Consider the following 26,344-nt stretch of genomic DNA (forward strand, 5'->3'; position numbering starts at 1 on the left):
AGCAGGAAATTCTCACAAGACAGAGCCTGAAAGCAAAGCAGCCACCTCCTGTTTGGGGCTGGAAACTCCTCGCTACTCACATGCACTATATGCAAGTGCACCAAGCCAAAACATGATGAAACAAAAACCCCATAAAGAATAGTTAGATAGTCTAAATTAAAACAAAGCACCTAAAATGCTAAGACCTTAAACAGGTGCTCTTATTTCAGTACAAAACCAGTATTTACAGTAAGGGACTTTACAATGTCTAGAGATGGAAAGCAATCCTATCAAGCCCCAAGGCACTCATGGTAACTGCACAAGAGAGCATCACCGTGTGGCAGAGGCGAACTGGTATTGGAGCTACCCAGAGAACAAACTGCTAACTATCTGCTAAAAAACACTTCAAAAATACAGATGGCTCTAAACCATCCCCTCAGCTGTAGGCACCCCGCGCCTCCAGACATTTATGAAAACGTTGATACCTTACTGCTAAGGCACCTGAAGGATGAATACTGGTTTTTACATCATCATCTTACCAAAAAAAAAAAAAAAAAAAAAAAAGTGTTGCAAAGGAAAACGTGTTTATTTTGGGAGGTGAGACAAGTGGCATTCTTGATAAAGAAAAAAAAGTCTTCAAAAGAGATCATAGCAGTCGTGGGAATGTGACTGAAGAAATGTTAACAGTAATATCGCAGGTCCAGACACAGTCAAGGTGAATGTATACCTCGGATTTAAAAACACCAAGGAACATGGTGTACTGTTCAATGAACTAAGGAATAAAACTTTCTCATGGATACTACCTCTCTGCTTGGCTACCCATGCTAGCCAGAGGTACCACTGTGCTACTTTTAATGACCTAGAGCAGATAAGGAAAACACTCCTCAGCATGTTAAGAACGATAGGAATACTCATGGCAATATTGTTATTTATTTTATATAAATGATAACATGAATAAATTATATATATAAAACAAGGAGTTCTCTCAAATATAAACGCTGGTTTTTACTTAGTCTGAGAATACTCAGGAAGTGCAAGATCTATGGAAGAAAATTCATTTTGTACAATATTTAAAATAAGCAAATAGGATTACCCAAATAGTTTATTTCTCGGATAGCAAATCATAAATAATGAAATCACCAAAATGGAATTTTATTAATAAAGGATTAGGTAGGTCAATGATTATGCTAGTCAACCTGAATTTGTGGGAAAGGAGTCTTTTTACACTAAGCTGGCAGAATACACTATCAATGTAGCTGATTTTGTAAGGTATATGATAATATATTTTGACCAAAAAAATGGATGACTCTTAAAAGAATAATTTAAAGGAACAATCTAAATATTATTTTAAAATAATAATGCATTAAGGAAGTAAAAGCCAGGCACCAGACAAGGTTTTAAAATGCAACTGTAAACAGTCACCACTCAATATTTTTCAGTGACATCAACATGACTCATATCTTGCCCCTAGTTTTAGTCTCTTGGTTGTTTTTTAATTTTAAAATCATTAACTTGACAATCTAAATGTGTAACTGGAAATTCGGAGCTTGCTGGCAGATTGAAATGACTGAAGACAGGTCACTGATCTGGAGCGCTCTGAGCTGCGTGCAAGGAAGCAAAGTTCCCTTTTTATTCAGCCAAGTGCAAGAAGATGCCTTCAGAACGGAGACAGGGCCCCACAGCCCCCTGTTCTTTATCCACATTTATCCTGGGGAGGAGGGTGGTGGCTCTGGAAGATTTCCATGGGCCACCATTGTTCTAACCCTTGGTGCCCTGCGAGAGGCACCCGGCTTTGCAAACCCACAGGGATCTCCCCAGGCATGGAACAGGAAAGCCCAAACGTCTGCCTTAGGGTTAGGAATGTGGTTACAGTACCTGAAAGTGTTGCAAAGTGAAAACCTTCCTTATAAGCCTGAACAGTATTCAAGAGTGAAAGTAAAAACCACGTGGGGTTTGTATCTTTTTATCTATTTTACTTGCTTGTACTTCAATTCCCTGCTCTACAGAATGGGAACTGTGGAGCTTGCATATTATTATAGAAGCCTTTTATACATAAACAAGGATTAATCTCAAAGACAATTTCCCATTTCATATCTAGCCCTTATCTCTGCTGTAAGCTCTCAACTACACATTACTCCTTGATATTAAATAGTCATAAACACTTACAAAAAGGCTTTTCTTGATCCTGCCCTCTCTCTATTTACTCATCCAAGTCTCAGCATCTCAAGCATCTATTTTACTACTTACACATTTGATTTGCAACCTGAATTTGTTTTTACCAATCTCCTTGCATCTATAATTTTGTCTTTACCAACCATACAGCGCATATGGAACCTGTCCTGCTTCATGTCCTTATCACTAGCCTGGAGGAGAAGACAGAGCACATCCTAAAAGAATTTGCAGAAGACCCCAGTCTGGGAGATGCAGTTAGGATGCTTGAAGGCAGGACTCACCATTCAGAAGTATGTAGACAATCTAGATGACTGAGGCCAACAGGAACCTCGCATGTTTGCTCATGCATTAAAAAAAACCCCAAAAACCAAAAAAGCCCACATACAAAAAACAAACAAACACCACCACAACCACAACAAAAACCGCACAAACCAAAACCAAACCCAAAACCAACCCTGCACCACACACTATTTGCTCCAGATCATCTTTCCTTCTCTGCCTGTGAAAGCAGTCTCCTGGATATCCAGGCTCTGCAGTGAGTTTTACAATTTTTGTTATGCTGTAAGAAACAGTAAACGATACTGAATGATGACCACAACTATTCTGCTTTGAGCAAACCATTTGAAGAAAGGTAATAAAAAGGATTAAGACTGCTATTGAAATGTCTGGATCTCTCCATTTTTAGATTAAAAATTGCACAGTTAAGTAAAACATCAAATCATTATAAGAGTTCCATGCTAGAACTGTATCTTAAAACTCTCGCTACTTCTATGTTGATTTAATTCACATGTACATTCTAATGGAAAAAACAATCTAGTACTGAGGTGATTTAAATAGTTGCATTTTCAGGGTTATATTCACAAAGTCTATTTTAAGAACTGCTTTGGAAGCAACTGATGTTTTATGCAGTGAACTGCTATTTTCCCAGATGAACAGAATATCCATTCTTTGGCTCACAGTTTCCACGACACTAAAAACAAAACATTCATCGGCACCAGCTCCGTGTTTGATGGTAAATGCAGCTGCAGCTCTCACCAGCTCGCCGTGTACCTCAGCCCCAACACAGGCACTGGATTTCCCCAACGCAATTTCATTGTTTTACAGACAAGCCCTTTCTTGCCAGACTCAAACATTTCAAACCCTGCTGGTGTTCTGTTTTGAAATGAGAAGTTATTCAATTCTACAAGTAATGATACTAATGCAAGGTCTTTCAAATTACTGAACAAGACTTTGGTAACAGTAGCATTTGCCCCCACAATTACAAAGACGTTTTTGGCCAAAGAATTTCGAACTCTGCTCCCTGTTACAATTCCAACCCACTTCCTTCAAGTGAGTTGTTGAAGAAAAATATTATGAGGACAATTTTAAAACTGGTAAATGGAGAAAGTCACGTGGCAATTCAGAGACATGGAACAACATTCAGCTTTCAGTGCTGCTGCTTGTGCCAAAAGGAGCATTAAGGCACACAGCTCTCCTGAGAATGAAAGATATCATGAGAAACAGTCTTCTGCTTTAGGGGAAGATACAAGACTCCTATTAGCTAATAATTTAATCCTGACCCTTATTAGCTAGCTTTTCATCTGTTTGGGACTCATTTTAAGTACATGGCCACTCACCTTTTCACAGTGGTCCACATGCCTTGACTTAAACACACTGGTCTGATTTTAAAAGCCACATTGAAAACAGGACCTAAACAATACTGAACATTTATTAGAAGGATTTTTAGGCTGCAATTCAATAAAGCAACTAAGTACATATGTACTTACAAGTGTAAGAACTAAATTCAGCAGGGACTGTTCATATAGTTTAAACTACACACTAAGGAGTATATTGGTGGACTGCAGACTGGTTAGAGAAATCTGACAAAGAAGGGTGCATCATTTCAGTCTACTCGTAGTGTAGCTTTAAGGAATTCAGTCAAAATTTCTGAAAATATCGAAAATGTAACATGTCAATAATAACCAATTTGCAACTTCAGCGAAGTGCTATTTTAAGCTAGAAACTGATTTCTTTAAATTATACAGACTGAAATCCATTTCTGTTTTTGCAGTAAAATTTAGTAACAATATACCCTCTCGAAGCGAAGAAACGAAGTCCTGGCTCACAGCATGCACGTGTTTAAGGACAAGAATGGAGACAAACATCCACATTCAATTACTGAAATATTACTAAAGTAACTTTCCAAGACGAGCTTGAAACTGGCGGGAGTCGGTCGCTCATTTTCAGCTCTCTCAGGGTGCCCCTGGAGCCCCCCGGCTCTGAGTTCTCCCCCCCAGCTGCTGCTGTGCTCAGAGCTCCCCCTCCTGTTGGCATGGGCTCCCATCACCCTGGACATGGAGCTACTACCCACACACTGCAAGCAAACTTCTCTACGCCGTTGTAAGAAATATCTACATCATTACAAAAATAATCAGATGGGAATATAACTTAAAGGCATTTCCTTACGCCAAAATGGAACAAGACTCCCCTTCCAACCAAGTGCCTTTAAAATACAGCTCTGTAAAGAAAAACATTAATCCAAAGACCGCAGCAATATTTATTAAGAAATCATTAGCAAAACAAAAATTTTAAAATTGGTCTTTGCACCCAAACCACTGACTTCAACTTGAGATTCAGCAGACCCTCCAGGATCAAAGTGTGTTACAGCAGTTTACTGTCAGAGGCCACTGGAATTCACTTTCAAGCATTACTCTTAATAAATTGTTATTGATGGCCTTCCAACTGACAACCTACTGGACTTTTACAACATCCTTACACTAAGCCACTAACAAGACTGGATCATCAGTGTGCTCCCCACAGGCCAGTACAGATTACAAGATCAGAAAAAAGCGAAGCCTGCATTTGTAGCTTTTCCAGGAGCTGAACAAAAACCACACACACACACACAAGCAGCTTTCTTATTGCCAATGCAGCATTTACACATTCACAGAATACTAGTAACGGGAGCGTAATATACATTGCAGGTAGTCATCACTGTAACCTCGGAAGAACATTCATGCTATTTTGCAAATACCATCCTGCAGAAGTTCCTTGGTGGGTTGGTAAATGCTGATACAGGACAAATGCTATCTTCAAAATTTCCATTTTATTAAGTGCTTGCTGAGGTTTTGACTCTTTATTTTCCTTCTGAAGCCAAAAAGGAGACAAGAAGTCCAGAAGCTGGTAGCAATAGTCAACTCCCCTTAGAGTTCCTGGAAAGAATTTTCTTATCTACAGATTTAAGTTCTTCAAGTTTATTGCAACACTGGTGCGCATTTCCCTATCCTGGTGTTTCCCAAACAGTGGACAATAAATCAGAGAGATCTGCCAGCTGCCTGGCATACTAGATATGACATCGTTCTTCCTCTGCTTCAAATACAGAGCAAGTTTTATTACAAATATTAATGATAAATCATGTGTTTTCCTGAGACTGTTTTTATGTAACTGCAGTGGCAAATAGGGGACTTCATAGTAAGAATACAAGCAACAATGTCCTTAAGTCCATAGTAAATTTCCACCTGACTGTGATTATCATACATACAGCCTGGTATGCAGGGGAAAGATGAATGAACCCAGAGAAGCTTTTTAAAGCGTAATTTGCAGCACGGAAAGCTGAAAGAAACCCCATATCTGAAGATAACGCAGATTCTTCATAGCTCAATAGTTAGTGATTTTTTTTTTTTTTTGCTCTCTTCTCAAAAGCAGATTATTTCTAGCTGTTTACTTTCTGAAACTTTGGATAATGATTAGAGACACTAAATTGGGATGTCAACCTATGAAGTCAGCAATGGGGGAGGGAAACTGGACAGAGAAACAGTGTCTATTACAATCACAACCAGTATTGCTCTTCCCCAGCCATGAGCCATACCTTCTCCATCTGCTCCGGTACTTACCTCAAGAGCTAATTAAAAAAAAAAAAAAAAAAAAAAAAAAAAAAAATCAATCAAGAAATTCACACTCATGTGACAGTGGTTCAAAGAAAAAAAAAATTTACAGCAGCTATTTGGAGTACGGAAGGTCAGGATTTCCAGAGTCTCAAAAAAACCCCGTGTTTTAAAAGAATCTCTGAAACTGATACCTAAAAGATGTCCGCTTTTCAAACAGCAAAGCACCCAATTTTATTTGGGAGTGTAACTCAATCACAAGTGCACAGGAATGCTGAAGCCATCTCATGTAGCTCTGTTTAAAAGCCTAAATATGGATTTACGGCCCTCATACTTCAAACAGCTACATAGGTGCTTAACGGGCTTATGCATGCTTAACGTCTCTTAGATGTAGAAGTATTTGTAAAATTAGGACTTACCTTGGGCATGCAGATCATTCAGTAGGGCGCATTAGATTTATACTGACTTCTGTTACACTCTCAGACATTTGGACACTTCCCATTGCATCAGGCAACCACAGAAGTAAATAAACTAAACTATTCCACCAGCATTTTGTTTCCTTTATTACAGAAAGCTTATAAGGGTTATTTTTTTTTTCATAAAAGAAAACACGGCACCATCAGAGCATTACCAAAGCATCAGAATGTTAAGTGGTCATTTTGCTTATGATAGATAAAAAAGTCATAGAATTAAGTAAAAATCAGAGATTTGTTTCAAATAGCTTTTTTCACACTATCCTAGAACATTACATATTTCTAGAACTGGAGCTGTACCGAAATATTTCAAAAAGTGAAACCACCTGGGATATTATTGAAACAATCTTGTATGTGTATATAAGTAACAACACTTCACCTGTGTTTCAGTGTTTCCGAAACAGCTCAGCCACATACATACACAGTTTCACTGAGATTTTTCTTCCCTGAATAAGACCTATTCTTTGTTTACTACTTTTTCATTCTTTTTTAAAAGTCTTTTTTTTGTCTTTTTTTTTTTCCAATTACAGGCAGGAAATAAAAAGAAATGCAACTCTTTTATGTAAAGTAAATCCATCTGGATGTTTGCTGCATCCTATATTATAAACTTGTGATCCCCAACCAGAATGAGTTATAGTGAAGCTGCAGGCAAAATTGTCTCCATATACCACAATCCATTATCCCTGTCAAGTTAATGTTCCATGTTGAGCCATATGGCGTGGGTACACACTCAACAAAGGAAATTCCTTAAACTTGTTATAATCAGCACTTACAGTCATCCAAAAAAACTGACATAAACAGTTTATTGTGTTTTGTGCATTTCAGTTGATATCCATGACAAAAAGAGGAAGCTTCAGAAAAGAAAAAAAAAAGGAGGGGACTAAAGTTGCAATAATAAAAAGGGAGGGGAGAGACTGAGACTGTACATTTCATAATTACACAACATTTTCCTTAGCAAGCAATTTTCAATTACAATAAAGCTCAAGCCTCCTGACACTGATACACTGTGCCAGAATACCAAGAAACAAACAAACAAACACACACCAGCAAAAAACCTCTACATCAATACCTCATTTTCAATGCAAATAAGAAATCCTACAGTTTCAAAGTGTCTGACTCATGTAAAAGATTCTCAATTGAAAAAAAAAAAAAAAGAAAAAGAAAAAAGAATTTTTCATTTTCCTGACTTGGAGAGAAGGTTTGCCTTCAGTTGTAGTCTAATTACCAGAATTTAGCAGTCCTTCATTACCAATGCAGTCATTTAAGTAAAATATCTTTCTATGCATTAAGTGTAGGTCACAGCTGAATTAAGGACTCCCAGAAGCCTCTGCTACCTGGCACAACCCATCACGTCAAGCCTAAGTCAAGGTACAAGTAGAGCAGAACTTCATTCCAGCCCCCGCAGTGACAACAATAAAACGCTGCGAAAACACACTATCAAATACTGAACTCAGCATCAATTTCTGTTAATTACAGCCTTGTCAGCAACGTGATTATTCAAACAGCTCATGCAAATGTTAATGAGTCCTTATTTGCATATTTATTTTTTCCTTTGTTGAAATGTCATTGATTATTACATTCTACAATGATGAATGCTGCTGATGATGTGCTCTGATATGTAATTAGTCATTAAGTGGAATGAATAGATCAATTATGAAAAAGGAGTGAGATTAAGAAATATCAAACAAGACCGCCCAATGTAACTATAGAATTTTTTTTAAAGGAACTAAAATAATTTCTTGGCATTTAAAGTGCAACATCAGTAGTTTTCAATAAATAAACTACTACTTTTCTGAGGTTAAATAAGATCTTCCACACGCACTGCTACTTGGGTAATCTAATTACAATAGCAGAGCGCTTTTGTAAAAACAGTAAGAACTCTGCAGAGTAACACGTAAGTTTCGGGGTTTAGTTGTTGTATCCTGTCCCTCCCCCATTTTTTTTAGAAAAGTTATAGATGTCCCAAAGCTGCTCGGGAGCACAGACTATCAGATCTTTCAGCAGAAATGAAAGCAGCACTTGCTGCACTTGCAGCAGCCCCACTTTGTTCTCGAGGCGAAGACTGGCGCTGCCTTTTGCGGCCGCCCGGCCAGCGCTCGCCATTTGCAGATGAAGGGGAAATGGGAGAGAAGAGGAAGGAAGGAAAAAAAAAAAAAAACCACCGCACACACCCCCCCCCACAACAACAACAACAAAAAAATCACATTACTGCAGACCAGATGGGAACATTCCACATGACCAAACCAATCAATCACCTCGGTGGGGCGCAGGTGCAACACAGCCGTGTAGCAACACACCATTTCACAGTCTATCGGGCACAAACACATGGTCACCAATCAATGGCACCCCCAGGACCTGGGGGGGAGGCTCTCTCGAGCCTTACTGGTCCATGCCTGATGACTTCATAATCACACATCATTTCATTCACTGGAGGATACAAACCAGCATTCTAATAACCTTCCCCCGAAACCGGTCATGTTGTGCATATTAATAGAGTGCCGGGTAGAGCTGAACCACCAGCTCCGCGCTGCAGTCGGAGCAGAGCCTGCGCCAAGGAAACGACCTGAAGCAAAGCAGCTCTGCCTGGGGAAGGACAGGCAGCTCAGACCCAGACCAATGGCAACATCATTCATTTTGCCAAAATAAACCGTGCGCCACACTCGCACCTTTCACAAAGCAACCCTTGAACAACAGCAAGCAAGCTGAAATAAAGGACAAAGTCGGATGAAAAAAATCAATGGAAGAATGTGCTTCTGTACTTGGTGATATGTTAGACATAATTCTGAAACAAACAGGACCACCAGTAACAAAAAAAACCCCAAAGTTAAAACTATTAAACAAAAAAAAAAAAAATCTATGTGCCTGCAAATGCTCTCAGTGAAAGAAATTATTTCTTTTAAAGCAATAGCACATACTAGGTTTAAACCAAGCAGATAAAAAATTAAACAACGTGATGTGATCATATCACAGACGTGAATCAGAGCACTCGCTGCTTTTGACCACATTTTGCAAAAAAGGCCAATTACAAATGTTAGTTTATGTTTGTGTTATTGATGACTTAGGAGTATAATAAACATCATGGACACAAGGATATGGAGACATTTTGGCCAGAGCTTATCACACTATACTGTTAAGCATCTGCATTGTGAAAAAGATACTCAGGAAACAAACACGACAAGCAGCGCATCTTCTCCTGACATTACGTTATGCCTTGGGGCTAAAAGGCAAATGAGTTGCAACTGAAATGTAAAAGACTAAACAAACTATTAATATGCACTTTTCCCGTTTGGAATGCTCAAGTGCCCAGGGAGGTTAGGGCTCCACCACTTGGTATCAAAACAAAGAGCTTAGTTTGATTCTATGAGGAGCAGACACCTCTGAATTATACAGTTAAATCAGGCAAGTCTGGCATCTACTGAACTGCCTCAGATTTGCTTTCAGGCATAAATTGCCAGGGACTACTTGGAGAAGTAAGTATAGTAGGCACGAGAAGGGTAGAGTTGTTGGGTTGCACTCTGTAGCACTACATGTTGCTTTAGCTCAATGGCAATTCTTCCTTTGCCGTTTGGGGGCTACACAAAGGGACTACAGCACAGCACACTCTAATTCATTAATACAAGCAAGTGAAAAAATAATGCCGGAAACAGAACACACCTTTTTAATAGTTAGATTCCAGATCATTTGGCAATTTGTACTGCTGCAGGCCCTTTTATCTTCTTTCCTTGGCTTCCTCCCTTCCCTGTCTCAAAGATCTCAGAAAAACGCACAAAAGCATTTGCGTTTTGCTCTCAGTTCAGAGCCTTGGTGTGATTCATCTTTTCACAGGGCCAAATTCTGAGTCCTGTAATCCAAAAGCTCCACATGATAAAAAGGTGGCAGACTTGGTGGTGTTAGACAAAGCAGCACAGAAGAGTTAAAAAACAAACATGAGTAATATCCAAGAAATATTCTCATCCTTTTGCAGAGTTCTGTTGACCAGCAACAGATTAGGAAGTGTTCTCTCTCACTAGAATACAAAAATCATTAATCAATCATTAAATTAAGGCCTGATGACCATTTCTATTCTGGGCACTTGCAGAATGCTGATTATTGTAGTATCTGGGGAACCTACAGTGTTAAAATCAGAATATCTTCTTTAATAAGATCAGGTTTTTAGATTAAATTCAGCTTCTTTCATTTTGAAAGCTCTTGAAAAGAAATGAAAAACATCATATAATGAATTAAGTACTAATATTAGTCATACTTCATATGCAACACAGGGCAAGCTGACGGCTACGCTACAGACTTGACAGCTGGTGACATTCACAATGGAAAGGGCTGCGAGGAGTTTGACAAAGAATCTCATCCAAAACGAAAAGGCCTCAATAAAGCTCATGCTTACCTGGAAACGTGAAGCAAGAGGGAGAACAAGGGGACAGTCAGCACAAGTGTCCAGGCCAGGCTGGGCACCCCGCCGGATCCCCGCGCTCAGATGCACCCGCGGGCAGCCGGGACAGACGCGTCTCTGGGAGGAGACACATCCCAGACACCCAACCTCTGCTCCTCACACAACACAGAACCTCTCTTCTCATTGACTAAGGTGGGAAGGGAGCGGGGTTTTGCTTGCTTGTGACATAATTATACCTTAAAAAGCTAAGATGCAGAAATTGAGGGTTCAGCTCAACACACGGAAACTAGAGCACCAAAGGGTAAGATTTATCAGAGAAGCTTCAAGAGAAAGGCTTTTCCAAGATGGTGAAACGCGTTACTGCTTGTGAACAAGAGGATTTCTGCAAGGACAGCATGAAATGCACCAGAGACAAATCTTAGTGAACTTCTGAAAACAATTTTTAAAAACTGCATGGCACAGGTATCAGGGAACCCAATTGTTATATAAATTATATAGCCTATAAAAACATCAAGAGAACAGTAGCAGATTTTAATCAGTTTGTTCCAATCAGTGAATGAGCCATGACAACACTTAAGCAAATTTTAATCCATGAAAAAAAAGATACACAGCTCCTGAGACATTTTCTACAAAGAACTCTAGTGATAATTTGCTTATACTATGATTTTTACCCTAAAATATAGATAAGCCAAGTTATCAATAAAATATATTTAATTCACAAGTATCTAGTGTATAAATTAATAAACTTTATCTTGTAAGACATAGCTTTGATTTATTCACTCACTAAAAATTAGACAAGCACCACTGTTTGGAAAGAGGGAGCTAGAAGTTAAGGAACAATTAAAAACAAACAAACAACTTAGCATGTCAGCGCAATGGTAACTGGTTACAAGGATAACCCGAAATTGATTTCTGCAAGACATTCACGGTATCACAAATACAGAAAAATTAGTATTTACAATAAACAGAGGTAAAAATGGGTTGGAACTTAGGATAGTTGACAGCGAAGACTGAAAGGGTTTTGTGATTTCTGGAGTAAAAATGGTTAAATGAGAGGTAGTCAATGCAAGCAAAAGATGTGTATTTGCTCAGTATTAAAAAAAAAAGCTTTATAAAATTCTTTCAACAAATAAAACTGCAAATTGAAAACACAGCTAAAATTAGGTATATACTTCCCCTGGTAAATGCAATTCTTTTAAGCATTCAAATCCAAAGAAAATCTGTAACACTACTAAGAATGTTCTTTAACTACTATAGAAACATCCAAACCCAGCTAAATTGAATACTTTAAAGTTTAGATAGAAACTACTGCTTAACTGGTCCATTTTATCTAATCATCTCCACTGACGTTAGTCAGCTTTATCCAGGGTCGACAAAAACTATTCATTTTACGTTTTGCCTAGCTGGATTCCTTATGATCAGATGTCGGCATCAAGCAACAATGTCTAATTTCCATTCAGGCTTAACAGCTGGATTCATTATAAAAAAGGAATATTAAACCTTGAGCAGGCATAACTGGCTTTGACTTCAAAATAAGCATTTTTACAACTAATCATGCTATACTTTCAGGTATTAAATAAAGTTTTCATTCCAATACAATTTTTTCAGACTACATACATTTAAGAATTTGCAATAGCTGTCAAAGTTGCAAATGTAAAAAAGCTAACAAACCCCAAATTTTTAATGAGAAATTTAAAAAAAACAGGACAAGGAACAAGAATTTATCAGTAAAAGCCTCATTGCAAAGAAGAATTGGAATTACATTGAGGCTGAGGGAGGTTTTTTTTTTTGTGTTTTTTTTTGTTTGTTTGGTTTTTTTAAAGGTATGAACAATGTTCTGGGTTTTATTTTTGCAGTAGTTACTGAGTTGGTTCTTAAGGAATTGGTATTGTTTATGTTCTCAACAAGAAGTAGGATTTTTAAGTTGCAACAGAGAATGTCTATGCTACTTAGAGCTATTTTATGTTTAAAGGCCATTCTTGATACTATAACAAAAATATTTTTCACAAGATGGATAGTTATTCTTAAAAAAAAAAAAAATCAATATCCTCAGGGGAAAAAAAAGTCTGTGGATTTTTTTAAATTTAGCTTTACCTTCCAAAACAGAGATGAGCAGCTCTCCCAATTTATTTAAGCAAATATTTGAAAAGCATCGAAGTACAGAAAGGAGAAAGGCAGCATAAGTTAGAAAAAGTGTTTCTGTGTAAAAATCCAAGAGATGAAATCTAGTCATCTAGTAATTCACAGTTCCATTTGCACCCTCTTTAAATCACTGCAGAAGTCTGCTGGTGAAGAACAGGTGGATTTTGTCGCGGAGGGAGCAGAGAAGGCCGAGGGGCCACCTCCTCACAACAACAGACCTTGAACGGGCACACAGGGAGTGCCGGACTCCTCCGATCACACGGGAAGGGGAGAACACACGAACAGACTGTCAAAGAGACAGCCAAAAGCAAAAAGGCACAAAGGGTAAGAATATAAATCATTAAGAATTAAGGAAAAAAAAAAGAGGGAAGAAAAAAACTCAAAATAAAATTTACTTGTTGTAGTTTGTCACTTCCTTGCCACAACAAAATGGTTGATGCATATCGTTTCAGATCACTGAATCTGAAAACTGAACAACTGGATATGCTACAAATTTTGAGCTAATTTAAAGAGCATGAATTCCATTAAGTCCTAAAAACATTAAGATATACTTTTAAAATGTTCTCCATAGTGTGGTCCCCCAGGCTCCCCATAGCAAAGTTATGGAGCCCTGAAATGAGATAGTTGACCAGGTATCTACTCAGTATCTTGAAAATTCAGGCTTTATTACCAGCTGCCACTAATCCTGTCTTAGAGGCCAATACAACCAAAGAATGTATCCAAAGAGAGACACAGTCAGGAAAGCTACGAAATTCATTACACATAGCAATAAAAAAAAGGAGAAACGAAACAAAATTTAAAAAAAAAACCCAAAACAACGCAACACAAAAAACCCAGGAACACACATTTTGGACAATATCCTGCAGTTAAAATCACTTGACATGATTCTTGTAACAAATTAGATTTCAAAAATACCAAAAAAACTTCAAACAAAAGAATTTTAAAGTCATATGGTTGTTTTAAAGCCTAACTAGTTCTTTTTGTGCCTTATTTCCGATTTGGGTCAGCAGTGTCCTCTGCATGTGTTTATACGATGTGACGACCCCTTTTGGCATTTACAAGCACAAATAAAATGTGATAAAGTTTGGATTTAGTACTTTCTAAAGTGGTCACAGCAAAGCAAGCTCAGATGGCTAGTTCAACAGAACATCCTTAGGGAGACAGAGCCACCCCAAAGGTTTTGTGGGCAGAAAATCTTTAGGCAAAGTGATTCATCATGTGTGGCAAGATGACCCTGACATCCAAAGATTGTTGCCTTGAGCAGCATGGCACATGCTACAAGGCATCAAGCGTTCGAAAAAGCATCCACACACATCTCGGAAGTTTCAGTAAGACATGTTTTAAATGACAAAATACTGGACACTAAAATGTGTATGTGAATTAGCTTTTTGCAGGGGAAAGCTTTGGCACGTCCTTACCCATGCTGTTGACCTAACATAGAAATAAGCAAATTTTTACTAATTTTGCATTCAAACTCCCACTTTTGGAGTCCAACCAAAGGATGTTTTAACATCTGGCTCATATTCCTTCCTCCAGTGTAACTAAGCCATAGCCTTGCAGGTTTGTTTAGAAGTTGGCCATCAATAAATTATTATTTTTCCACTTTAAAACATATTTTCCTATACTGGCTTTTATTATCCACTTACCATTCACTACGACTTCTAGCCCTTTTAACAGAGGATCACAGAATGCATTAATACACCTCCATTGCAATATGAAAACGAACAGTTTTTATCTTCCAAATCTAGTGCGCAGTTCTCTGTCCTGTGAAGGGAACACTCACTGTACTACACAGCACCCTGTTCAGAATCTGCACTCAAAGACCACTTAGCAGGTACCAGGTTTGAAAGTACAAATGTCTCAACAACTAGCAAAAAGACCCACACTGGGATGGAATCCCACCAACAGCACTGGCCAGTAACAGGGGCACAGAGAAAGAACAGGAATAAACAGAGCGGATGCGAAGAATGATATGCTCTGAATTTCAAGTCAGGTGTTACAGCCAAATAGGTACCGCACTGTAAGTAACAATGGAGCATAATCAGATTTAAAACCTTATTTTCCCTATACTTAAGATGAAGGAAACAAAAATTATATCCACAAGAGCAACACATCTGCACAAAACCACAAAAAATGGTCTTTCTTAAAACAGTCAAAAAAGTCAGACCAAGGAAGACAGACAAGCCAGGTAGAGACAGGAAAAATCCCAGAGTGCAGCCGAGCGCGAGCCTGATGGAAGAGCTCAGGTGGAACAGCGTCCTGATCCAGATGGGTGCATTCGAGGGACAAAAATACAGGTTTAACTGCACAGTAAAACTACAGTAAAATTATACTCTATAGATTTGAGGACAGATGATTCTGTTGATGATATTAGTGTAAATTAAAGTTTTCATTATTTTCTACCTCTGATGTTATGGCATTTTTTAAGGAAATAAATTGGACCAATGACACGTAATTGTGTTGCACTAACAAACAGGAAAGCAACAAAAAATACATCAAGAAAATAGGAGAGATTGGATGGAAGGGCATGTAGCAACTTTAAAAACATAGTTTTCAGTTCAATAGCTGTGCTGAAATTGATTATCAAGGGAATAAAGATGCTTCAGAGCACAAGTTAAAAGAAGGAAAAAAAAAAAAGTTACTGGGGCCTGGATAATATTTTCTCCTGATGAATCACAGCCTTTCAATTTGGTGTTTTATTTCCCACAGGTTTACTGGCATTTGCACTGTGTCTCTATCAGGAGACCAGGCTGTGTCTGTACTGGGGGAGGCACAGAACAGAAACTCGGAGTACAATCGACAGGGAAGCTCGCCTCCTTCGGATCACAGAATGTCAACCAGGCACTAAAGAGCCAGTTAAAAGTCGGTATCTTGAGTTCAAGGCATTTGTGCTCTCGGTTTTCTTCTATGTAGGTAAAATGAGACAAATCAATACAGAAAATCCTCAGTTTAAAGAATTGTTCTTTACCTTTAGTCTGTTCTAAAGATATTGCTGAAAGCCCACTGTTTATGGTGTATAAATAAGCAAACTATCCTACATAAAATGGTTACCAAGTGGAGAAACACAAGCTCTTTCCTTCTGCCAACAAACGAGATTCCTTTTCCTAGTTTGCAACTATGCCCTGAACCAATGAAAAGCAGCAGTATTTCTCCTCTGGCCCCTCTCCCCTTACGCCCTCCTCCAAAATACCGAAGGAACAAATTTATACTCAATTTGTTTATCAGCTTTACAAATTCTACGGGTTTTTTTACCACGTAAATTTTGAACCACGTTTCTAGGAAGAGACATTTCTAATGTAATAGCAAAAAAAATGAATGCAGTAAAGAATATACACATATACTAGGCAAAAATATTCATTACAATTGTGCATGTGGCTTAGTGCCAGAGAACTGTCAAACAAAGGAACAAAATCATACAGTTGTTTGGCACGCAAGGCTGAAATCATTGTGAAACATGCACTGTTTATAAATTGTCATTGATGAATAAAAGCAGTGAACAAAAAAAATTAAAGGAAATGCAGCCAAGCACCAGAAAGACAAGCCAATCACTGCTCCTCCTCCCAGCACTCTCAGTAATCAAACAACACAAAATAACCCCCAAGCTCCCACTACGCTGGGCAAGAACAACGCAGCGCGCGAGGTCAACTGCGCATCGCACCCACGAGTGACGCCTTGAGATTGCGCTCTCGTAGCTTCACCCAACGTACCCACACAAGTGACAGATTCAGACAGCCAAGAATAACTGGCATGTGGTTTTCTTGGCTTTGTTATTTATAAAGTAATATTTCAAACGCTAGTAGTATGAACAACATTTATCTTAAGCTTAAAAGCATAAATCACAGAAGATGTAAAAAAAAAAATTTTGTTTCAGTGATGGTAAAATATATTAGCAGATCTTTTTCCACAGAACACAACATTGCTGAAAAAAAAAAATCATCTCACCTATCATTCAGAAGAAAGACTGAATTCACATCAGGTGAAAGGATAACATTTATTTAAGTTCAAACTAAGACAGAATTGTATTCCAGAAAATAAGCAAGAGCTCAGTTTCTGATCTCACCTATCTGTACCAATTCCAGTATCTTTCAAACTTGAAGCTGTACAATAATGCAATACATTGATAAGGAAACAAAATCTCCTCCAAAATTAAAGAAAAAAATCACTTATAAATATGCAAAAAAAAAATCATTTTTTGACTGATAGGTAGAACATTAAGGTGTGCGAAATGTTTTCTATAGTATAGCACACATATGATCTTCTGCAAACTCCCGTAAAGTTCAGGTGATGTGATCAGAAGATTTTCTACAATATTGCATATGGCAATGCAACTTTTGAGATAGGTAACGCATATTTAAGAAATATGGTTCTGTAAATAATTAATTTTTGTAAATCTCTATTCAGGCAGGTGAATCAGCCTGTAGTTTAAGTTGGGAAGTACTTCAAGACTCCAAATAAATTTATAAATAAATTAAATCTTAGGTGGCAGCTTGTAATGCACTAGCAATACATGAAACAAATAAATGACGTCATAGGAAAGAAATGAAACCAGTCAGAAACAAGTGTTATTTATCACAGCAAAAAAGGCAAACTACACTTTGCTGGTACGATGCAGAAAATGTACTTAAAACTGCAGTACTCTGATAAAGAGTGTACAAGTACACGCTTTCCTATCTCTGCAGAACTTTTTTAAACACGATATGAATTTATTTATGATACAGTCATGCACTTAGGTATTCAATGCAGATCCCAGGGATCAGCCTTGAAGTTTATGAGCCTGTTAACAAGTCACACATGACTCTCAAGACTTCTGCTCTCTATGTTCCATGGTATAAGAGGAAAAAATTTCAAGATGCCTTATTTGTATTGCATTTGTGCCTAAAGTGCCAGACTTATTTTAGAGCTCCCTATTACACTGAGAAGTGAACTAAAATTTTGTTACAGTTCTTGTGACAATAGTACTGGTTTTGCACATGGTCTGTACAACCCAAATTGTAATTTGTAAATGTAAAATTTGTAAATTCAATATTTCAGTGTACTTGGTTCCCAACTACCTTTAAGGCTTATGGCCAGACCTCAGCAGTTTTAGGAAAAACTGTAAGTCTCAACTTATTTCTATAGTAATTGCTGTGTTTCTTCCTGATTCTCATTTCAATGAACCCTTTTTATTTCATCACTGAACTTAAGGCTACTGCTTCCTTTAAAGGAATCAGTAGCAGTAATTCCCAACCCCATCAGTTTCTTTAATCCTGTATATAACACAGCATCACATAAAATGACGTATCAACTGCTGTTTCATCTTCATATGGGGGACCTCTGTGTCTTCCAAAACCACCCCCAATCAAACAGCATCCTCCCTCCATCAAATGCCATCCTGGTGAAGCTTCCACAGGCAAAGATAACAAGGTTTCTTTTTCTCAAAGTGACCCCTCCATCTGGATGCCTAAGAAATAATCCTGCAGAATTTTCAGCTGACTTCCCAATACACATATATGCGTTAGAGTGACAGAAGCTGAACACCCATCTGAAAGCCACAGTGCCATTAGCCTTCAGAAAAGCGTAAAGAGACAGCAACCGAGAAAGCCTCACAAATCTGCAACTCATTCTGCTAAAATCTTTCATGTGCTTTTCTGGTGCAATATTGAACTTTAATGAAAGTGTCCAGACAATATTATCAAAATCAAGTTAAAAATTTTTGTTGTCTTTTGATGATACTTATTCCATTAATTGGCTGTGTAGAGCTCAAGCATTGCACACCTACAGCAGCTTAGAACTCTAGAGAAAATGCAGTGGCCACCCAGGTAACTCACAAAACAATAGTATTAGGTTCCAACACCTTCACGCATCTAAAACCTAAAATTACATCTTCAAAAGGCTCACTCATTCCATTTCATCTGTTTTGCTCTCCTCATCAGGATGTCCGTGTAACCAAACAAGGTTGGGATTCTAGCAGCAACAAACATTTGACTCACTAAAACCCAATCTCTTGAAGAAAACTATTTACGACTTCAAATCATATTAATGCAAATACTATAACGCCCCAAATCACAAAAGCCACTTGTTTTGGCACAAGCAGTCTAGTTACAACATTTTGGTTGATCAGTTCAGAATTTAATCACTGGATACAGGCTGCTGTATTTATTAAAAACTGGACTGCTAGCAACTGACAGGCTACAGCTACACGCATGCAAGAATTATAAAAAAAATTAATGGAATGAAATAGAGATTAAGTAAATGATTTTTTATGCACCTGGCGATAAGCAAATATCTTTATTGCAAAACAAAGACAAGCCATGAAAAATTACAAAATTATCTTTTAATCACCAGTGAGCTTTCTCTTGTCTCCTATTTGAACAGGATAATAGTTATTATGTAGATCCCTGAGCAACTGCCTCATGGGGAAGTTACATCACCAGTATGGGCAAGAATCACCCCCTCCTCCCGTCTCCCTGGGAAGGAGCTTGGCGCCTTCAGACAGACTGAAATTTAAAATCCTACAGCTTCACCCAGCTGATCCCATCCACTGCAACACATCTACAAGTGCCCAGGGATGGCAGGAACCACAGGAGAGAAATATGCCCTTTCAGCATTTCATGCACTGATGAGCCTTGTAACAGATAAACATACCCTACAGCAGCTAAACTGACATGTTATAACAAAGAGGAAATGCAAGACTTAAAAATTTCATCAGATGACTATTTATTCCCCCTTTCAGAGGCAGAATACACTGTGAATAAATCAACACTCAAATGTATCAGACTGCATTAACTAAAAACCAAGCTCTGCAGAACAAATATTATCAGAACTAAAATATTTCAAAGTTTAAAAGCCACAGACTTGCATGTTTAAATTCCCAGACTGGCAATTCAGAAGTACATGGTACGACCGAAATTCTGGGTTTAAGCACGAGACCTTTTTGAAGGCGGCAACATTTCATCTTCCTGCAACACGATTATAACACTAGGTTCCATTTCTTTTTCCGGTTAGCGCACAGTGCAAGCAACGCTCCTGCCCGGGGCCCCCAGAACTGTAATTCTGCTTGTGGGACATGCTGTGGATTTGCAGAGACTCTTACGAGTCCTGTGACAGTACCTGTGGCACTGGTAGTACCCAGTGAAAAGGTATCAGTGGCTCTTCCTAGTATGATATTAAATCATATAATTCAATAAATTTTCAGGGACAGACTTCTTCACTTTACTTGCCAGAAAGACAACCTGTTTTTTTCCTTGAAGCGCAGCACTGCAGACTAGGTCTGACAATGACTGCAACACTGCTTTGGAGATCATAAAAATCTACTGAACTTGCACAATACTACCCGTACTCCTTAAGGATAAACTCCCAAAACACTCCGGCACACTCAAGTAGGGGGTGGCTGCCCAACAGGAGGGGGACGGCGGACCCCCGTGCCCCTGTTCGGCGGGGGCGCCGCGGGCAGGGAGCAGCAGCTGGGCCTACCTGGCAGAGCCCACCTGAGCCCCACCTGAGCCGGGTCGCTGGGCTCCTCCGCCGCAGCTGCGAACCAGGGCGAGATCAAAGTCTCAAGGGGGAGAGAGCACAAGCCGACACCTGCTCCAGCATAACGTTCCAGAGGACACGAGCTCCCTGCTGCATTTGTAGAAAGCCTTGAGGTATTACTGTATTTAAAGAAACGTTAGGAAAGCTATTTGATTGAAATATTACTATAAACAGAAGGGAAAACTAAGCTTAACACACACTCTTGTGAGCAAAAACCCAAGGGTAAAAATGCTGTGCACTTAGCACTGTCACTAAATGACTGTGTAATTTAATTTCCCAGAAAGCCATTAGCTTTCACAAAAGGAAAATGAAGAGTAGATGAGAGCAATTCCTTGGTGTGAGTGGAATTTATTTATTTAATGTAATACCTGGGGGAAAGAAGATAACCTGAAAGTGTATAAACTGATACAAAACATCTCAACTCTCGGAAGCTTCAGCCCGCAGATGGGTGGCTCTGCGCCAGCAGTAACCAGCGTGTCAGGTCCGAGGTTTTACAGGTACGAGCAACCAGAAGCTGCCTCTGCCCCACACAGCACGGCTCAGCCAGGGCACAGCCAGGGCCAGGAGCACCCCAGAACAACAGAACAGCCTCATTGCCAGCATTAAAAAAAAAAAAGGGGGGGGGACGTACCCGTACCTAAATTTATTTAAGGAGATTTCATATATGAAGCAAATTATATGTATAATTACCTGGAAGAGAGAAAGAAACCATTGAAATTTAACTTAAAACATCACTCTGGGTTTGAAATTTTCATAATAAACAATAAAATACTATGAAATTCACATTAGGCTTTTGGCCAATCTATAATATCATATAAAAAGGGTCAATCAAGCAATTAAGCATAGCGACACGCCCCAAAAGGAAAAACAAACATTCTTAGAAGGAAATTTAAATGTGAAACATCCATTTGCCAGATTCATTATATGCAATGATTTGGGGGGAAAAAAATATATATTTTTTTTTTTTAAAGGAATAAGCCTATCTGAAGCAACCAAATATTAAACTTTCCTGGTGTGAAGCAATGGCAACTCTTTCTTTGGGAAAAGTAGCCGTGATGTATTACCTAGAGATGAGTTGGGATGTTGGTATTTTTAGCTTCGATAATCAAAACAATAGCTGATTTGATAAAAGGTAAACATAATGCTGTGAAACCGCATGATGCCAGTTACTGTAAACTGAATTTCGAGGAACTTTTCCAGCATGGGAAGTTTACAAGCTATGGCTTGTGGTGGACCCGTGTCTTAGAGCAGGAGACTTGTACCCCTACGTATTGTAGCTGTGGGTGATCTTATAGTTGCATGTTTTTTACTAAGAGAAGTTTTTTCTGAACTCTTAGCCTACAGTAATATTTGACAGATAATTATGCACTATGTGAAGCTTATCAGCTATCCTTTTAAAACTTTCTGTCAGCTTCCTGCCCTACCCCGTAAAATGAGATGAACTGAAGTGCTTGTCATAATCTTTATTGTGGCCCTATTTTGTAAGTTTCTTCTTTATAACATTTTCCTCTTTCTTCCTAATGAATTCTCTGAAGGATTCAAAATATTCTGTCCCAAACATTCTCCAAGTTAATACTGATGTAGCTGCATATAAATTATTTCAGATCAATCTTGCCATTAGTCATGTCTCTGGAGATCACTTCCATTGTGGTGCCTATTTTATTCCATGTGTTAAATTAGTAATGACTACAGAAGGCACCTCAAGGAAATCTAACTATTATTTTGGACAAATACCAGGTCTGCCAACTCATTACTTGCATCTGCCCTCTCCTTTCCTAAAATGTAATTAAAATAAGATTCCTAGCAAAAAAATACAATGGCATCATTCTTAACACCTGCCATTTTAATAACTATTTACCCTTACTTGCTTCCTGCTGTTGCCTTCATCATCATAAAGTCATTTGATAATAAGCTCTATCTCTTTGATTCCAAAATTCCTTTACTGAAGTGCTACTGAGGAAGACAACTAGCAGTTTTCCTGAAGATTAGTTAGATTAACTACAGAACAATTCAGGTGCATGCTTCCTTTTAATTATACTTTAAAGTTCAAAAGCCTCTCCTTTTACTGAGAACAACCTTTCCCAAATTAAGGTTTAAAAGGCTTACCTAACTTGTTCAAGAACAATATCACTACTGGAAAGCTTACAGAGACTTCAGCTATTTACCACATTGCTTCGAAAGATGCCCCTAATGTTCATCTTTATGATGACTTAGCTGCAGTGCAAAAATAAAAACCCAAACATACATATACTGCTTCCATTAGAGAGTACTACGTTGGTTCTTTCACCTTTTTATTTCCATCAGGACAAGAATCAAGCTTATCCTTTATATTCACAAAACAAATAGTTACAGTATAAGGAACTATATTTTGAGTAACAATCTGATAATTTCTAGCTCTAGTTACTGTAACAGGCTTCTACTCCCTCCCTCATAAATACTGACTGATGCGTTTTGAGTTCCCTGCATTGTCAGGTCCTCCATACTCTTAACGCTGGCCGTAAGAAAATCTCAGGGCCACACCTGGCATGAAGTGGGTTTGTTAGGAAGAGGAGCACTAAGACACTGTCAGGGGTGTGTTACAACATCAACAGATTATCTGAAATAAACTAGTAACTACACCTCTGCAGCTGGTCTACTAGAGTTGGTGAGGTCAGGAAGATGCAAGTGATCTAAAATCCTCCATTCCCGCACGTTCAATTTCTGATTATGACAGTTTCCAGTTATCTTAGTTGAGAGGTCTTCAAACCCTGTGGCTAGCCCAGGAACATCCAAAACTCTAGAATTAAACCCAATTAAAACTGTAAAGCAACTAGATATATAAAACAAAAACAAAAAAAAAAAAAAAAAAGAGAAAACAAGGAAGTATACTTGAAAGAAAACTTTCAAGATTGATCTCTCTGCTTCAAGGGACTGATTTCAACATGGCAAGCTTATATCCAACCACCACCTTTTCACTCACTATTGACTAAATTTTTAATGACTTTTTATCATGTACAAGCTTGTAGAACTGCGTAGTACACAAACAACAAACATGGAGCACAAAAGTTTTGCCTTTATCCTTTCTACCTCTTGTAGAAAGACAGACACACAAAAGAAATCAAGTCATCCACTTCAAATTTTCAAGAAGGACCAACAAAAACCCCTTTCAGCTACAGAGTGTTTCAAAAAGATGGACCCAATTTCAAAGCAGTAGTGACTTCAAACTGGGTCCATCTTTTTGAAACATCCTGTATATTCAAGAAATATCTGCTTGCTTTCTTCCTGGTCAGCGCGAATAGGAAAGCCCTGTAGAATCAAGTCCAGGGAACAGCGCAACAGAAGAGACAATACCACGTGCTTGAGGGGTCCCGGCAAAAACTGACCTCCACTTGAGAGCGCAGAGTACTAAAAGGCAGCATATTTACAGAGAAAAGAATCTCACATCTTTGTGAATAGTCTTCTAGAATGTAATTAAAACAGAAAGTGTTGAATAAGCAAAGATTATCAAGTCTAAATGGAGCTACAATACCACCAATATATCTTAGCCTGATTTTCTACGTATCTCTATGGATACTAACAGACTATGTTGGTGCCAAGAGGATTCAGTGGTTTTACTTAAAATACAAGCAACAGCCCTTCTTTTTTTATATTACCAAATCAACAGGATAATTCTGGAATTCATTAGGGAAGAACACTAACCAATCCAACATAATAGCTTTACTTCCTCTGCAAAACACTTCAAAAAAAGTATCTAAATGAATATGGAAATGCATATTTCTGTGGCAAATTGTTCATTATTGAATCATTATCAACTCTTGTTAGACAAAATTTCTCTCTTTTGCAATGTACAAGATCATTAAAATGTTTGAGAGCTCCATCATGAAAGACAGTGGCACTTTATAATCCGCTATCTCTTCAGGCAAATATGCTTACGGCTGAATATAATACACAAAATAACAACATCCCCTTGACACACAATTCTTTCTTTTAATGGTGCTCTTAAGTGTTGACAGCAATGCTGAAATATGTTGCTGCTCTCTTTTTTTTTTTCCCCCCAATAGCTTTTAAACTATTTCAGAGATATATTTCAATCATGAAAACGTGTTGGGAAGGGATGTGTTTCTTAGCTGTTCAACACGGAAGCCCAGACACTCCATCACTCCTATTAGCCTAGTGAGATATTTCCTGTAAACTCATGTCATAGAACCATAGAATCACTTTGGTTGGAAGAGATCCTTAAGACCGTCCTTAGCCTTCATCTCCTTTTAACCTTTGAAGATCACAGAATAATCAATCAATGCATTAAATATCATCTACAGTAACTAACAAAATCAATGTTTTCATTCTGTTCATGGGAACGTGTCCACAATTCGATATTAACAGTGGACAATTTTTTTGTCTAAAAACTTTAAAAGAAATCTCATTTTTCAATAATATGACAAAATCAAAACAAAACCAACACCACAACATAAACTGATACTGGTATTACACAGAAAACTACTACTCAGTGTTTTTTCTGTAGCTTTTATCATTCCTCTCTCCAGACTTCAGCATCAAGACAAGCTGCAAAAATTAATGACGTGAAAGTATGATATATACAGAGCTGCATCCTATACTGTAGCATAAGTAAAACAAATATAATTTTTTGCTATGACAAGCCAAAACCCAGAGGTGGAATACTTTTAAAATCATACTTTTGTAGTTTTGAGGGGTACATTTATTAGAGATACAGACTGAAAGCATTCAATAATTCTTTGCTGCATATAAAAGGAAGAGACACACTATTGCTCCAACCGACCAAAATCCGTAAGAACTGTTAGCCATAAAGCATTACAAAACTGTTTCAGTTCACAGCTGCTTTGGGTGACTGACACATACACATCTTGTAATTCATTAATTCTCTCTCTACAAAACAATCTCAATGAAGGCATCTTCTCAGTAGAATTATGTCATTAATACAGATTTATGTGTAATGGAATCACTCAGCGATCTCTTAAATAAAACTAAAAAACTAAGAAAAGGTGGTTGCACCAATTAATTTCTTCATATATTTAAAGGTATACATTGTTTAGAAATCAGATTGCTCAAAATAAAAGCATGAGCAAATAGTCTGCCTTTGGTAACACAAATTATTAAAAAAACCTCAAACTTTGCTATGTAGTTTTGCAAAATAAAAATAGTATCAGCTACAAAGCCTAGAGCCATTCTATACATGCTACTGATCAAAACACAGGAGAAGCAGCTGAAGTAACTTGTCTTCTTATTCTCTTGTATTAAAAAAGACAACAGCTTTGAAACGGTACTAGGGGAAGCTCTACTCTGCTTTATCAAAATAACTAAGGGAAACTACATTTTAGCTTTACTGTCTTCAAATAAAAGTATCATTGACCAATTGACATATACTATCTCTAAAGAAAGACTACAGAGACTGTGTTTTTTGAAAATACATATTTTCAGGTTCATACCTGAAGGTTTAAATGAAATTCTGGTTTCAGCAATAGCTGTGCTTTGTCTGCCTCTATTTCAGAGAAAATTAAAGTAGTAAACAAAGACTGAGCAAAGTAGAAAGATTTCCAAAAGAAATTGCAGACCACCAGGATTTGGATTTAGGTAATCCACTTAGATTACCATGGCTATGTCTTAAAAGGACAATACTGAGATCACAAAATAGGTCATGTCTACAAGACACACAATATATAAGCGAAACAATGTCAAATGTACAAATTCAGAAGAAACATTCAGAGTCATCCCTAAGTTTAAGATACATCAAAAAACTTGTCCCAAGATCATGTATTGCGAAACAATAAGTATTTTGAAATCAACATTTCATGCTTCAA

The 26,344-nt window shown here is 37.9% G+C and overlaps 1 protein-coding gene across 8 annotated transcripts in view; it reads right to left on the reverse strand.

The window, feature by feature from the left end:
- The window catches only part of TCF12 (transcription factor 12), a 165,049-nt gene that overhangs the window by 81,519 nt on the left and 57,186 nt on the right, over nucleotides 1–26,344 (reverse strand). The window lies entirely within an intron of this gene.

The sequence above is a fragment of the Caloenas nicobarica genome, chromosome 10, assembly GCF_036013445.1.
Source record: "Caloenas nicobarica isolate bCalNic1 chromosome 10, bCalNic1.hap1, whole genome shotgun sequence".
NCBI classification, from domain to species: Eukaryota; Metazoa; Chordata; class Aves; order Columbiformes; family Columbidae; genus Caloenas; species Caloenas nicobarica.